Here is a 15,239-nt window from a genome sequence, read left to right as displayed (position 1 = left end):
GTACTGAAACGTCCCCTTAGAAAAATTTATACATGACTGTGCTTAAACTGACACACAATATTTTGTTAGCGCAACGCAATCTGACTTTCAAAATTCCCTACAAAAGAATGGCCCTGACTAACATTAAACTATACCTATCACAAATCACTTACCTCACAAAAATCTTCGCTGCTCAAGCTACTGCAATACAGCGAGCGCCACTACTGCCAGCTAAATAAAAGATTCAAACTATGGAAGGCACTAACTACTGATAGGAATAGTTAGCAAATGAAAGATATTAATAGAGAACAAACAATGTATTTACCTTGATATCATCATATATAAATATAGCAGTTCGATTCAAACTATGGAAGGCACTAACTACTGATAGGGATAGTTAGCAAATGAAAGATATTAATAGAGAACAAACAATGTATTTACCTTGATATCATCATATATAAATATAGCAGTTCATGACAAATTTCAAAACTCCGCCATCTCTCTCCCCACATCCACCACTGCTGGCGGCTCACCTCCAACTGCGCAACGCTACGCGCTGTTCACAGCCAGCTGCCTAACACTACAATGGCGAGTATTACAACAATGCAAAGCAGACACAGACTGCCCACAGCACAGCCAGTGATTTTCATACAGAGGTGGCGTTACCAATAAAAAAACCTAAACAGCCTACTTACATAGCCCCCATGCTCCCCACAAAAAATTTTACAATTTTTTTTTTGGGCAGTGGCCAATAATGATTTGATAAAATTTTTCATAATTACAATAACAAAGAAATCAAATGCACACACTTATTGATACAATGTTGGCCAAAAGCTAAAATTTTCTCACAGTCCATAAAGACAGTCCTCATCATTCGTTACAGTAAAATTGCAGTGTTTTTCTCAAAGTCTGAGCAGTAAAGGAAAATGCACACAGAAGTAGTGGATTTCCATGCAATCTTGAAGAAGTAGTGTTGTCCTTCCAACGGAACGACAGTGCTGACTCTTGACATGCTGACAGGTAATGCGCCACAACAGAGCAAACCCACAGCAGAGTCTATCGAAGTTTTGAAGAGTAATGGTAGGTAGGTCATCACAGAGCAGACCCACTGTAGTCCTGGTAGATAGTATGGGATTGGTGGGCGACCAGAGGTGCAGACCCACTGCAGTCCTTGTAGAAATAATGGTACTGGTGAGTCAGCAAAGGTGTAGACCCACTGTAGTCCTCATAGAGACGGCCAGCAGCCATCTGTTGCAACTGTGCAGGTGCACAATCACCATCGAAGAGTCTTGCAGACAATATAGCAAGTCCATAAACCACCACTTGTGCACTCACAAAGTTTTTGGAATTGTCCTTAGAATCAGCAATGCTGTTATCCAGTCCCTTGCTGAATCATTAACACACATGCAAACACTATCAGTCCCTACTTCTCACATATTGTCCATATACTATGACCAACAGAAACGTGTGCAGTGAAATGTAACTTAATTTGAAGAACTGGTGTCTGTACAATTATAAATTTACAACATGAAAATACAATTACAAAGGTACAAAATACATCAGTAAAGAACATAACAATACAGATAACATTTGTAGTAATAGGGGCTTTACAAAAGAATAGAAATAAACATATACATCAGTGTTACAGGAATTATGACATAAGTAAATACATAAAAGATCAGAATAACTTTTGAAACATCAACTTTACACATGAGCATTAAAACAAAACAGAATTAATAATGTCTAACATCTTTACAAAGTAAATAACATATTATTAATGCCAATTATATTCGAGGATAACAGTATTCCTCATCATAGTGAATGTAGCTTAATATTAAAAGAAGAAAAAATTCTATGAAACTACACAGAGACAGGAAGAAAACAAATACACAAGGGTACACAAACACATAGTGGGATAACACCAATGGGAAAGGACAGAATTCGTTTTCAGTGTATCATTTGGTACTGCAGTCCAACCCAAAACTTCATATATCTTTCCTCTTATTTCATCCTTTGTTTCCACCAAAAAAATTCTATCTCAGCATGCTTTCTGTATTTATATGTTCACACATTTCTTACCTCAACATTTATTTCCAAGAAAATCCTACCTAAACCTGTTTTCTCAATGCATTTCTTCCAATTCATCGCAACTCATTCTCTTAGAGGCTACCCCCCTCTTAAGCTAACTTAAATCTACTGAGCTCAGATGCTAAACTAAGGAACGAGGCAATGCAGCAGCACATAAAACAATTAATATAAACAGCAATAAAAAAAATGGAAAATTGCAAAGCAAGCTACAGTAAATATAAATTACCAAGCAATGCAACATTACAACTAATATGAGCCAATGTACAGTAGCAAGAAAAATAAGTCAGTAGTAAAACTAGCTTAACAGAGTAACACAATTTAAAATTCAGTAGCACTATGCCTGGCAAACAGCAGCAGCAAATATAAAAAATATAAAACTTATATCTATACATGACAAAGCTCAAGCAGAAAAAATATTACAGTAAAAACAACAATGCAGATAAGGGAAATGTATATTCACATCTTAATATCTATGTAATTAAAGTGGTGCACCACAACAACTGATTGTAAAAGAAATATTACCATGTACTTGAAAAGAAAATTATGTGTTACTGTTACTAGTTCCTTCTTATTGTTCTTTCCTTTCCAAGTGCTCCTTTTTTAAAGAATGTGGATCAAAAAATAATTATTTAATAGAGCTGTTGACAGAAAGTGTTCACATTAGCAAATGCATTTCATTTTATAAAAGCAATGCTGCAACATAGCTGGAAACCAGATATCAAATGAAATAAGCAACTATGAAAAGCAAAGCATAAAAATATCATTCAGTAGTCAAGTGACATTTCATAAGTTAGTAGAAATTCTCTCAACTCTCATAGAAAGACACTTGTCATAATCAGGTTTGCAGATGTAAGAATATTTCCCATCAGTTTATAAGCATTTCAGTAAATATCATAAATTACGGAAATGTTTACGACAGCAGTTTCCGCTACAGTGACAGTCTCACATAAAAATATTTCACAGGTCAAGAATTAGCGTTGCAAATGTGTAGAAACAAAATCCTGTAAATATAACAGAGTCCAAAAAATTTTCGTCTGCATTGTAATACATTCACGCATATACACACACATTTCGTAACTCTTAAAGTACGATTCTTGGTTTCCAACAACCTTTTCATAAATCAGAGTCCCTAACCCCTACTCCTTATTCCTTACCTTATTACACATATACATATTCATATTCATCAACACGTTTTCAATATTTCATCATAATAACTGCATAGCATAATCAGATTCCTCATATAGCATCAGCTTATTTATCATAAACATACCTCAGCAGCATAATACACATCGTCGTCGTAATAATAACATCATAAAACTTCAGTCAAATCTCAAAATCGTCGTAACTTCCTCCAATAATTTCTAAGCCTAAAAAGAATTCTCTGCTCATTTAAATAGTGTCATCTACCTCAAACGTACTTTAAAAATCATGATCTCATACCAAATACATCATTCAAAGCTCTCATAGTATCACAATGGTTCCGAAAAAATATGAACAGTTTACACAGTACAGACAAAATACAATTTCGTAAGTGTGAAGTAATCCAACTCTGTAATTGCGTAAACATATGTCACTGACGTAATAAAAAAGTTTATCTCTCAGTTACATGATCAGATAGCTGTGTAATTATGTGTTAGAGAAATATGGTACCGATGTGTAAAGTTGTGTAAGCAAATACCATATTAGCTAGGGCTCCTTGTGGTTGCCACACACATGGTACACAAAGTAAGCGTGTACCCCCCTGAGGATTAATGTAGTTATACCCTCAGGTGTTACAGATTACACCAATGGAATGAAATATATCACGGAAAACTTTCTTTGTAATTCAAAAATCTTTAAAAATAAATGTTTTAAGTATAAAATTGATCACTCAAATACGTGTACTGTAGCGCTAAACTGTGCGTCTTGTAACATAATCTCTGTGGAAGTGTCGTAGTTATCGTCCTCCGAAAGCTAAGTTCTGCAGAAGTCAATGTACTTACCTCATGATAAACAAAAGTGAAATTTTTGCGTATAGATATCGTAGTTACTATGCTTATTGGCGTGATGAAGAAATTACTGTGCTGTAACGTATTGTTGTGCTACGGAAAAGGCTGTCTCATTGTAGCTATATCACAAAAGTTACTACTAAAACATGTTTTTCTTCCTAGAAGAATTCAGAAAACTGTGCAGATATAAAACAGATACACTGCAAAAGCAACATTGTGAATTGTCACTCATTAGTAGCGTCGTGATAAAACCGTGTAGTTGTCACATAAACTAACCACTGTGTCGTCTGGTATCTCACAGAAAGTACTTTAAACCCAGAATGTATTTTCAAGTAAACCAAAAGTGGCATTAAAATCTCATTAGCAGTACCAGTATGTGTCCTAAGTACGTAAGCCTGATAGTCGTTACGTAATCGTGCAACTAACAAGCAAGAATGTACAATTAACAACACTGTGTCGTCTGTTCATTATAACAATGCATTCGTAATTTCTGTTTAAATAAGTTCTCTTGGTTCTTGACTGGATATTTCACTTCAAACATTGTTACATGTTAACAGATTATAAATCTGACAAAGCATACTAGAAATGTGAAGTGAAAAGTTTGATGGCAAAGACAAAGTTAAGAAGCAGATTATCTTTCAATAAACGGTTTTACATGTGAAATATGGTGTAAACCTTTACTCTTCCTAGTACGCAGAGTTTCAACTTCAACACAATTATCATGTGGTATACGTCGGATTCTGTAAGGTCCATTGTAAACTAGAAAGAATTTGTGACTCAAGTGTTTCTTCTTATGTGACAATGAATGAGCTTTAATGAGAACTTTCTGACCAATATACAATTTCTTTGCATTTGCTTTACCATGTAGTTTTCTCCTTTTGTCTGCTGCAGATTTTATATTTTTAAGAGCCAAATCAATTATGTCTTTGTGTCGAAGTTTACGTGTATTTGGGAAAGGTACAAGCTCTCTGATTCTGTTCGGTGGTTCTTCATTCTTTAGTACAAGAGTAGGTGGCAAAGCAGTGGAATCATGAGGCATTTCATTCAGCACATTTTGAAATAAGTGTAAATATCTGTCCCAATGCTGATGCTTTCTATGACAATAAAGTCTGCAAAGCTTATTGATTTCTTTCATAATCCGTTCAGACGGGTTACAATGTGGTGAGTACAATGAAATAAAAACAGGTTTGATTTTATGGTTGCGAAGCATGCGTGACCAAACAGCAGATCTGAATTGAGGTCCGTTATCTGAAATGACTTTACTAACGTGTCCAACTTCACGTAAGAAATTTTTAACAAAGGCGTTGGATACAGACCGTCCAGTGGCTTTACGTAACGGTGTGAAAGAAACAAATTTTGAAGTAAGTTCAACAGCGACTAGAACGTACGAAAATCCATTAGATGTTCTGACAAGCGGTCCCAAGAGATCAACAGCAGCAAATTCTTTTAATTTAGAAGGAATGATAGGAAATAACGGAGCACGATGTGAGACAGTAGATGGTTTCGCCTTTTGACAAAGTTTACAAATAGACAAGACTCTTCGAATTCTCTTTTCCATATTGTTAAAATAACAAGTCGTTCGAAGAATATGATAACATTTTCGTGGACCAAAATGTGCGTAGCTGAAATTAATGTACCAAATGAGCTTATTAACAAAATCGTCGGGAATGCAAAGTACCCATAGCTTGTCATCAACAGTGCAGCGTTTGAAGAGTATGTTGTTTCTAACCAGGTAATAATGCCGAATCTGAGTGTGTGTCTTTTCATGCCATTTACTTTTGATGTCTCTCCAAATCGGATCTTTATCTTGTTCATGAGCAATGTCTTTTAAAGATGTGGTGATGAAGTTTTCAAAGGCGACTTTCTGAATGTAAAGAATACTGAAATTTTTCTCGAGGTTGCCTTCTTTGTTACTTTTCTCAAGCCCAGCCGGTGCGCGTGACAGTGCGTCCGCAACAATGTTCTCCTTGCCGGGAATGTAGACTATTGTGAAGCGGAATTCTTGCAGAAACAATGCCCAACGTTTTAACCTGTCATGATTTAATTTTGAAGACATAAGAAATTGTAATGCACGATGATCACTGTATACTTTTACGTGCTTACCAGAAAGAAAGAAACGGAATTTGTTAAATGCCCAAACGATAGCTAAAGCTTCTAATTCAGTAACGGAATAATTTTTTTCAGATTTTGTTAGCACTCGACTAGCAAAAGCAATGGTTTTCTGAACGGTAGTGTCATTTTCTATGGCTTCTTGAAATAAATGGGCACCAAGACCGACTTTAGAAGAATCCGTGCTAAGGCAGAAATCTTGTGACAGATCTGGATGAGCTAGTATTGGCGCGTTAAGTAGCGATTCTTTCAAAGAATTGAATTCCAACTGTGCTTGTTCGTCCCCGTTCCAAATAGTATTTTTTCCAGTGAGAGAACAAAGTTTTGGTGTAACAAGAATTTGCATGTTCAGAAAACGACGGTAAAAATTTACGAGACCTAGAAAACTGCGGACTTGTCTTTTTGTGGATGGAACTGGAATGGCTCTGATTGCTTCTAACTTTTCAGGATCCGGCTGAATGCCTTCAGAAGAAATAATATGTCCCAAAAACTTCACTTTTGTCCTACCGAATTCAGACTTTTCCAAGTTAATTGTAATTCCAGATTCTGCAAAAATACGTAACAAACTGTTGAGGATGCGATTATGTAGTTCCCATGAAGCTTCTGCTATTAGAATATCGTCCATATATAAGGTGATGTGACGTTTTAAGAACTCAGGTAATATGGAATTTAGCCCGCGAATGAATGCTGCTGAAGAAATGTTCAAACCAAAGGGAAGTTTCCGAAACTGATAACAAACGCCGAAACAAAGGAAAGCTGTGTATTTTCTACATTCTGGATGAAGTTCGATCTGATAAAAGCTGGATCTGAGATCAATGGAAGACAACACTTTTACACCATTAAAATTTTGAGGAAGTTCTTCCATCGTCTGCGGCCTGTCTGTTTCAGGAATAATGATAGTATTGATTTGTCTCGAATCTAAGACAAGCCTGATCGATCCATTTTTCTTCTCAACAACATGTAACGGATTGTTGTATGAGCTTACTGCAGGCTCAATAATGCCCTCGTCAAGCATAGATTGTATTTCTGTTCTAACACGGTCCCTATAATGTGCTGGAATTACGTATGGTCTAACACAAAATTTAGTATGCTCACGAATAAGAAATTGGTATTGAAATCCCTTGATTGTTCCTGTTTTGTGAGTAAAAACTGTGGAATGTGCTTGTAAAATCTCAAAAAGGTCCTGCCTATCAGTGTCATTACAATTCACAATTGTTTGAATTTTATTCTGAATTAACTTATTAGTGTCAAATGCGCCGTCGATATCATCCCTGTCAGTACTTGCAGAGTGATTGTTAGTGTCTAGTTCCGTAGAAAATTCCGAACTGTTGTCTAACAGAAGGTAAAGCCGATTGATTTCTTCGTCATGGTTTGAGAGCCAATCTTCAAATTTCAAAGCTATTGACTTACCTTCTTTCTCTAAACTTATTTCAGCATCGTGAAAGTTTAAGATTGCATTGTATTCATTCAAAAAGTCTACTCCCAATATAATTTCCGTCGACAATAATGGAACAATGAGAAAGTTCATAGAGAAGCTGTGGCTTTGACAAAAGAATTCTAAATTGGTTTGTTGGCGTACATCTACACTTTTTCCAAAGATTGCACCTTGTAATTTAATCTTACGTAACGGAAGTGTGGGGCAATCGTTCGATTTGTTGCATTTACTAAAGGCTGTTTCACTGATTACTGAAATGGGACTGCCAGAGTCAAGTACTGCCGTAAATTTTACATCATTTACTGTGATGTGAATCACAGGATATGCAATGTTGTTATGTTTTATGTCGTGTTCCTGGAGTAAGATGTCCCTAATGTCTTCCATTTTTACGTAATTACTAGCTACGGCAGCTGCGTCGTCAGTTTCATAAGTATGTTTTGTGGCTGCCAGCGGTGTGAGTCATTGCCTATTGTCTCTTTGTTGGCGCGCGTCGTTATTGGGGTTTGGAGACCTAACTTCTACAAATTCACCGTGACGAGAGGGCCCTGCTCTGTTTGAATCCCGCCAGTTCTGATGCAATTCAGGTCTGTCGTTACGATCATATCGTCTGTCGTCATGTCGGTAGATTCCATAGTTTCTTTCTTGTCGGTCACATGGTGGAGAATTTCTCCCTGAATCGTAACTGCGCGCTGGACCGTTGCGTCTCAAGTTATTTTGTCTCCCGTAATAATAATTGTTTTGGTTCCCATATTGTCTGTTTCTCTGATTGTCTCTGTGATAGTCATTACCGCGGAGAGGTGATCTTTCCCTGTAATTATTACTACTCTGCCAACGGTTGTCATACGGGTGGTGTCTGTTTTGGTCACGATTTGTGTTGTGAGAATAGCCTTGTCGCGTCCAGTTATTATCGAGGAATTGTGACGGATGTGACCTGTAATTGTTGCGTTCCTGTTTCCGCATTCCGCGATTGTCAGTGTCAATTTCCAATTCTTGTAACAGTCCCTGAAAAGCTTCAATGTCGTCTTTGCAACGTCCTGCCAAAATAATGTGTCGTAAATGTTCAGGCAATTTGATTAAGCAAATGCGGATAAGTTCTGAGGGGCTGTATGGGTTTGACAGGTACTGATTCTTGTGCAACATGTCTTCAAAATATTTCATAAGACTGGAAAATTCAGATTGTTCGAAACGTTTCATCATTATGATGCTTTGTTTTACTCGGTCTTGTGTGGCCTGAGACCAATATGCTGAGAGGAAGGCATGGTAAAACTCTCCTTCACTGTGGCAATCGTGAATGACCGACCGCATTCTTACAGCTGGTTCATTCTCTAAGTAGCCACACATAAATTCTAATCTGTGCTCTAATGACCAGTTGGGAGGAAAACAATGAGAGAATTGATGGAGCCATGCTTGTGGATGAATGTCGTTGCCAGAATTCTTAAATGTTTTGAATTTACGTGTAGTAATGAACAGCTTATAGTCAAAGTCATCATGTCGGCGAGTCGCATATCGGTCATTGTTAGGTCGTGTCGGCCGTTCCATCTCAAAATTCGGTGCACATTGTCAATTTCTTTCATAACTTCCGAAATGCCCTGTGTTACTATTTTGTGGCTGTTCCGCATTTCTGTGTCCCTCTTCCCGTATTGGGGCGCGAGTATCCTCTGAAATACGTAATTCTTGTACTACTTGTGCCAACTGATCTTGCACTTCCCGGATTTCTCTTTTGTACTGTGTATTGATTTGATTTTGATTTTGTTTGAATTTTCTAATTTCTACATACTCTTCAGTGTCAGTGAAGGCTACAGGTGTTGTGTTATTCAGATCATCATCTACCTTTGAAGATAAGTTAGTGAACTGATCTGAAAGTTCGGCTACTTTATCCGATAATGAAATTATTTCCTCTGTATGTTTTTCTGAACCAAGTTTCAGAGTATCTACTGTGTCCTTTAAGTTTTCCTGAGTTTTTGCAAGTTGCGTAACCGAATCGGTAGATGCAACTGAGTCAATTTTAGCTTGCAGGGTGTCGTGATTTTCATGAACAATAGTTTGCAGTTCTTTTATGGCTGCTTCGTGATTCTGTAATGCATTTTCATGACGCGAAAAAATAGGTTGGAAATGCTCACAAATTTGTGTTTTTACGTCATTACAGACTTTTTGACATTTCGATTCGATTTTATGTAACTCAGTAGTTAAATCTTCACGTGTTTGTTCAAGCGTGGTGTCTAACTTTTGAAGATTTTGTTCCATTGCGTCTAACTGTTGCTGTGTTTGTCTCTGGTATTGTTCCATTGTGTCTAACTTTTGAAGATTTTGTTCCATTGTGTCTAACTTTTGAAGCTTTTGCTGTGTTTGTCTCTGATTTTGTTCCATTGTGTCTAACTTTTGAAGCTTTTGTCCCATTTCTTGCATTAATTGTAATAACAATGCACTGGTGTCTGAAACATGTTCGTCAGTGCTTTTCGGCAGTGAATTTACACCGGCAACATTCACATTTTGACAAGCGGAAAATGTGTCTTGACTCATTTGAGAAAACGGTGAGGACGCAAAACCTGAATCTACAGTATTTGCAAAATTGTGTCCTGTCATTTCGGATTCCTGAGGCGAGCTGTTGCCGACCGATCGATCGATAATGCTTCCCTCTTCACTAATTGTTTCACTGTCCACGCCATTGTTTGCCGCCCGCTCCATTTCCCTATGCACAATTACCAAATTACTACTTTGAACATCAGTTAATTCATTACTCGGTGGCGCTAACACACTGCTTTCATTTTCACTGTCATTTCTCATTTTGCTTTGGAGCCTAGTATTACGTTTTTCACACGCCATTATTGTCACAGTATTTCACACGACAACACAGAAAAACACAATTTGAAGATCAAAAATAAGAGAACACATTAACATAGCACTGAAAATAATATCTAGTTAATTGCAGCTGCGAAATACTTGGTGCAAATCTACATGCATGCCACAACTGTTTTACTGTACAACAATGAAAAACTACAACTACAAAGGAAATTCTCTCTATGATTACGCGCTACCAATAAACAATAGCTACACCAATTACACAAACTGCAAGAAAAAATCAGAAGATTCCAGTGAGGTATCCTCGGCTAAGGGTCGACATATGAAACGTCCCCTTAGAAAAATTTATACATGACTGTGCTTAAACTGACACACAATATTTTGTTAGCGCAACGCAATCTGACTTTCAAAATTCCCTACAAAAGAATGGCCCTGACTAACATTAAACTATACCTATCACAAATCACTTACCTCACAAAAATCTTCGCTGCTCAAGCTACTGCAATACAGCGAGCGCCACTACTGCCAGCTAAATAAAAGATTCAAACTATGGAAGGCACTAACTACTGATAGGGATAGTTAGCAAATGAAAGATATTAATAGAGAACAAACAATGTATTTACCTTGATATCATCATATATAAATATAGCAGTTCATGACAAATTTCAAAACTCCGCCATCTCTCTCCCCACATCCACCACTGCTGGCGGCTCACCTCCAACTGCGCAACGCTACGCGCTGTTCACAGCCAGCTGCCTAACACTACAATGGCGAGTATTACAACAATGCAAAGCAGACACAGACTGCCCACAGCACAGCCAGTGATTTTCATACAGAGGTGGCGTTACCAATAAAAAAACCTAAACAGCCTACTTACAGTACTTTGTAGGTACTTCCATCGAGGAGATTGTTAAGAAAACTGAAATTAAGTTTGGTAATGTTGCGTCCTGCCTACTTGTCAGGTGTGGGGTGCCTAGGAAACCTGTTTCTCGGATAGTCAGACAGCAATTCAAGCAATTAGTAGTCACGAATTTTATTACAGAAAATAAATAACAATACTTAACTTTAAAAAATACAGATGTGTCACAAGCAAAGGTCGACATGCAATAAGAAAATCTCTCCAGTATATACAATTCCCAATACAAGTGAAGTAATACAGCGGATGCTTCTATCCTGGTCGCCGGTCTTGACACTTCTGTAGAACTCGTAGAACTTCGTGCGGCCAGACGGGGGCAGCGCTTACGTTCTCTTCGCGTAGATGGCGTCGCCGTAGCGTTATCGTTGTAGAGTGGTGTCGGTCAGCGTGCTTTTAGCAGTCGTCTTTTTCACGGCCCTCTCTGCCCCAACGTTTCCGACCTGCGTGACGGCGCTTGGCCTTACGCCGGAGCAGGTAAGATCTGAGACATCATTATTGTATGTGTCACGTATGGCACAGACTCCGCGCGAGGGTACTCGTTGCTGGTCGGATTTGCCTCAGACCGTGCCTGTGCACTCTGCAGTGAACTTCGGTTGCGATTTAGCCGCTGGTTTATAAAAAATGGCTCTAAGCACTATGGGACTCAACATCTGAGGTCATCAGTCCCATAGACATAGAACTACTTAAACCTAACTAACCTAAGGACATTACAAACATCCATGCCCGAGGCAGGATTCGAACCTGCAACCGTAGCAGCAGCGCGGTTCCGGACTGAAGCACCTAGAACCGCTCGGCCACAGCGGCCGGTGCTGGTTTATGTTTCTACTATTCTGTGGTCAAATTTGTGCAGGTGAGTGCATTTGTTTTCAAATTATCTTTCTTTGTCTATAAAATAGTTATTTTCGGTGTAATTACAAACAAATTTTATTTTTATAGACGTGTCTCAAAACATACGAGTTTGTAAGAGGCAACTATTTCCTGTTGAAGGTAAATTTGTAATAAATGAAAATGCGTAGCTTTCGTATTTTGTTTCCTCTTTTATGAACTTTGTTCAGTGCTTGCTTTTTATTCTTTTTTTTCTTTCTTCCCGCTGAATCGCAGGGTCGGCATAGCTAATCGGATGTGCCAATGTTAGTGGAAGCGGTGGTCCGATGCCCCTCCTGCCGCCACCCCGTCCCCCTGGGACAGAATTAGTGTACCCCAATTGTCTGCAACTAGTGTAATCCATGGAATAGTGTGAAAGTGTTCAGATGTCTGCGAGCCATGTAACTGAGGCGGAACGTGGGGACCAGCCCGGTATTCACCTAGGGGGATGTGGAAAACCGCCTAAAAACCACATCCGGGCTGGCTGGCACAGCGGCCGTCGTTGTTAAACCGCCGGGCGGATTCGATCCGGGGCCGACGCGCTTACCCGAGTCCAGGAAGCAATGCGTTAGCACTCTCGGCTAACCTGGCGGTCCACTGCATTGTTTGTATAAATATATAATATTCGATATCACGATTTTAATATAGAATTTTCAGTACATGTTCCATTTTTTTTTTCTCTGTAGAATATTCTAAGATTATCTGAAACGGAATGTATGCAATACTCTCAGCATTCTTTGCTCTCCCCTTTATCTCTGACAGTTAACATTTCTTTCAGTTGAATACGAAGATGAAATTTCTTGTTGTGCTTTCGCGTGACCTCCTCATGCTACCGGCTCGACCTAAAATCAAGGTAAAATATGAAACTTCCAATATTTTTTGTCCGGCGTTCACTGCAGAGTCCCCGGGCACGGACTGAGGTAAATTCGAGCCGCAGAGTGAACAAAACACATACTAGACGGGACCGAAGCCAGTACACGCTTAGCATGGCGTCGGCCACCTTCCGTTCCCCGAGTCACCACGCCTGGCGGGGAGAGGGCACCGAATGTGTCAATACGAACCAGAATATTCCCTGCCTCTCGAAATCTTTGTGTTTGCAGCTATTACTGACCATTTATCACTGTTATTATCATCCAAATCGCCGATATACGTTAAATAGCAGTAATCGTTGGTGCTTTCAGGCCAATGTTTGCGTTAAAGTCGAGCAAAATATATTCTTGTGTGTGATTTCGTTAAACCCACGTTTTATCGAAGTACTAGTATACTACAAGGTTATCGTCCTCAGCACGCAGTAAGCGGACTTTACACAAAACTGGCTTCTTCACTGTTGGCCATTTAAGTAGAACATCTCCAGTACTTTCGATACGTAAATTTTAGATTGTTTACTAATGTCAAAAAAAAAGTGTACAAATGGCTCTGAGCACTGTGGGACTTAACTTCTGAGGTCATCAGTCTCCTAGAACGTAGAACTACTTAAACCTAACTAACCTAAAGACATCACACACATCCATGCCCGAGGTAGGATTCCAACCTGCGACCGTAGCGGTCGCTCGATTCCAGACTGTAGCGCCTAGAACCGCTCGGCCACCCAGGACGGCTTCCGAATCTCTTTTTGTGCTTTATGCACCTCCGCTGAATACGAAGCACACGTCAACGCACCATTGCACGGAAGACTTAAGCTACAAGTGAACGTACAATATTGCAGGGAAGCACAGAATACCTACTGCATTGTCAAGAGTGTACGTGGGGCAACAAAGCTATGAGACCGACGAATCACAGTGCTTAGCGACGGCGGACTCCAGGGAGCGGGTCTTATCTTGAGGCGTCCAATTTCGTGACGGCCACTGTAGTAGACTTCCCGTAATGACCGCCGCTTTCTTTACTTGTCTTTATTTTATACTGTTTTTCTTCAACCATCTTTCGCTATATTGCTCCTAAGTTACTGGAATTCCTTCAAGACTGCAACAATACCATGCGCCCTTTGTATTCCGAGGCCTTCTTCCTTCGTCTTCCGTTCGCATTGTCTCCTCTTGCTTTATAGGTATATTGTATTATACTTTGCGTTTTGTGTGGCTTATATCTTTCTTTCTGAAAATTTTGAACTCTTCTACCGATTTTCCAAGGTCGAAAAGTCGAATAAATCTCGTTGAAGACGTATCATCCCTTACGTCCAACTCAACACCATCTAACACATCAGTTTTTTTTTTTTTACATATTTGTATATTATTCTTGTCAGCAAGTTGGATGCGTGAGATGTTAAGCTGACTGTGCGGTGCTCATGCCTTTTTTTTCCCTGTCAGCCCACATGTGTGAAGGATGTGCTGTCAGCGGTACAAACGTTCCGCTCTTCAAACCACTGGGACGCCGGTGCGTTAGCACAGCTTGTTCGGTCAAGGGAATAGCTGCCCTCTGTAATAACAGAAACTGAGGGAATGGATGAAAGATGAACTTGCACAAGCGCTCTGGGACGTCCGCCCCGAAGAAATACAACGACCAATAACGAACAAAACGAGATTTAAAAAAAAGAAAAAATGGGTTTAAAGTTCAGTGAGTCGATACAACACATTTAAAGTGATGAATTATTTACATGGGCTCCTAAATTATCAATTCATGGTTTAACATTTTTAACAAAAGCAAATGGAACACGAAATAGGCGTGAAGAGGTGAAAGTCCATGAAAAATTGCACTATCGTTTTAACGAAACATGGAGGACAGGTACTGCGAAGAAATACTTTTAGGACAGGGTGTCTTATTTCATTTTATGACAGATTTACACAGGGATTTGGTGTAATCTAGTGTTGAGATAATTTTGGTAAGTGGAAGATGGATGATAGAACGCTGGCGTTCGAGACAGGGACCACCACACTGCGAGATAACATCCCGATAAGATGATCGCGCTCACATGCGGTTCCTCTTCGTCGAAATGTCTTGGCTCAAACTTGTCGAGAATGCGAACCGCACGTGTCGCATTACATGCCCTAAATTAGACACTTGTGACCCTTTGGTTAAATTGTCTAGCTGATGGCAAGTTTGCGAAATACAAAGTTAATACAGCGTATAA

The sequence above is a fragment of the Schistocerca americana genome, chromosome 6, assembly GCF_021461395.2.
Source record: "Schistocerca americana isolate TAMUIC-IGC-003095 chromosome 6, iqSchAmer2.1, whole genome shotgun sequence".
NCBI classification, from domain to species: domain Eukaryota; kingdom Metazoa; phylum Arthropoda; class Insecta; order Orthoptera; family Acrididae; genus Schistocerca; species Schistocerca americana.
This window is presented reverse-complemented; position numbering follows the sequence as displayed.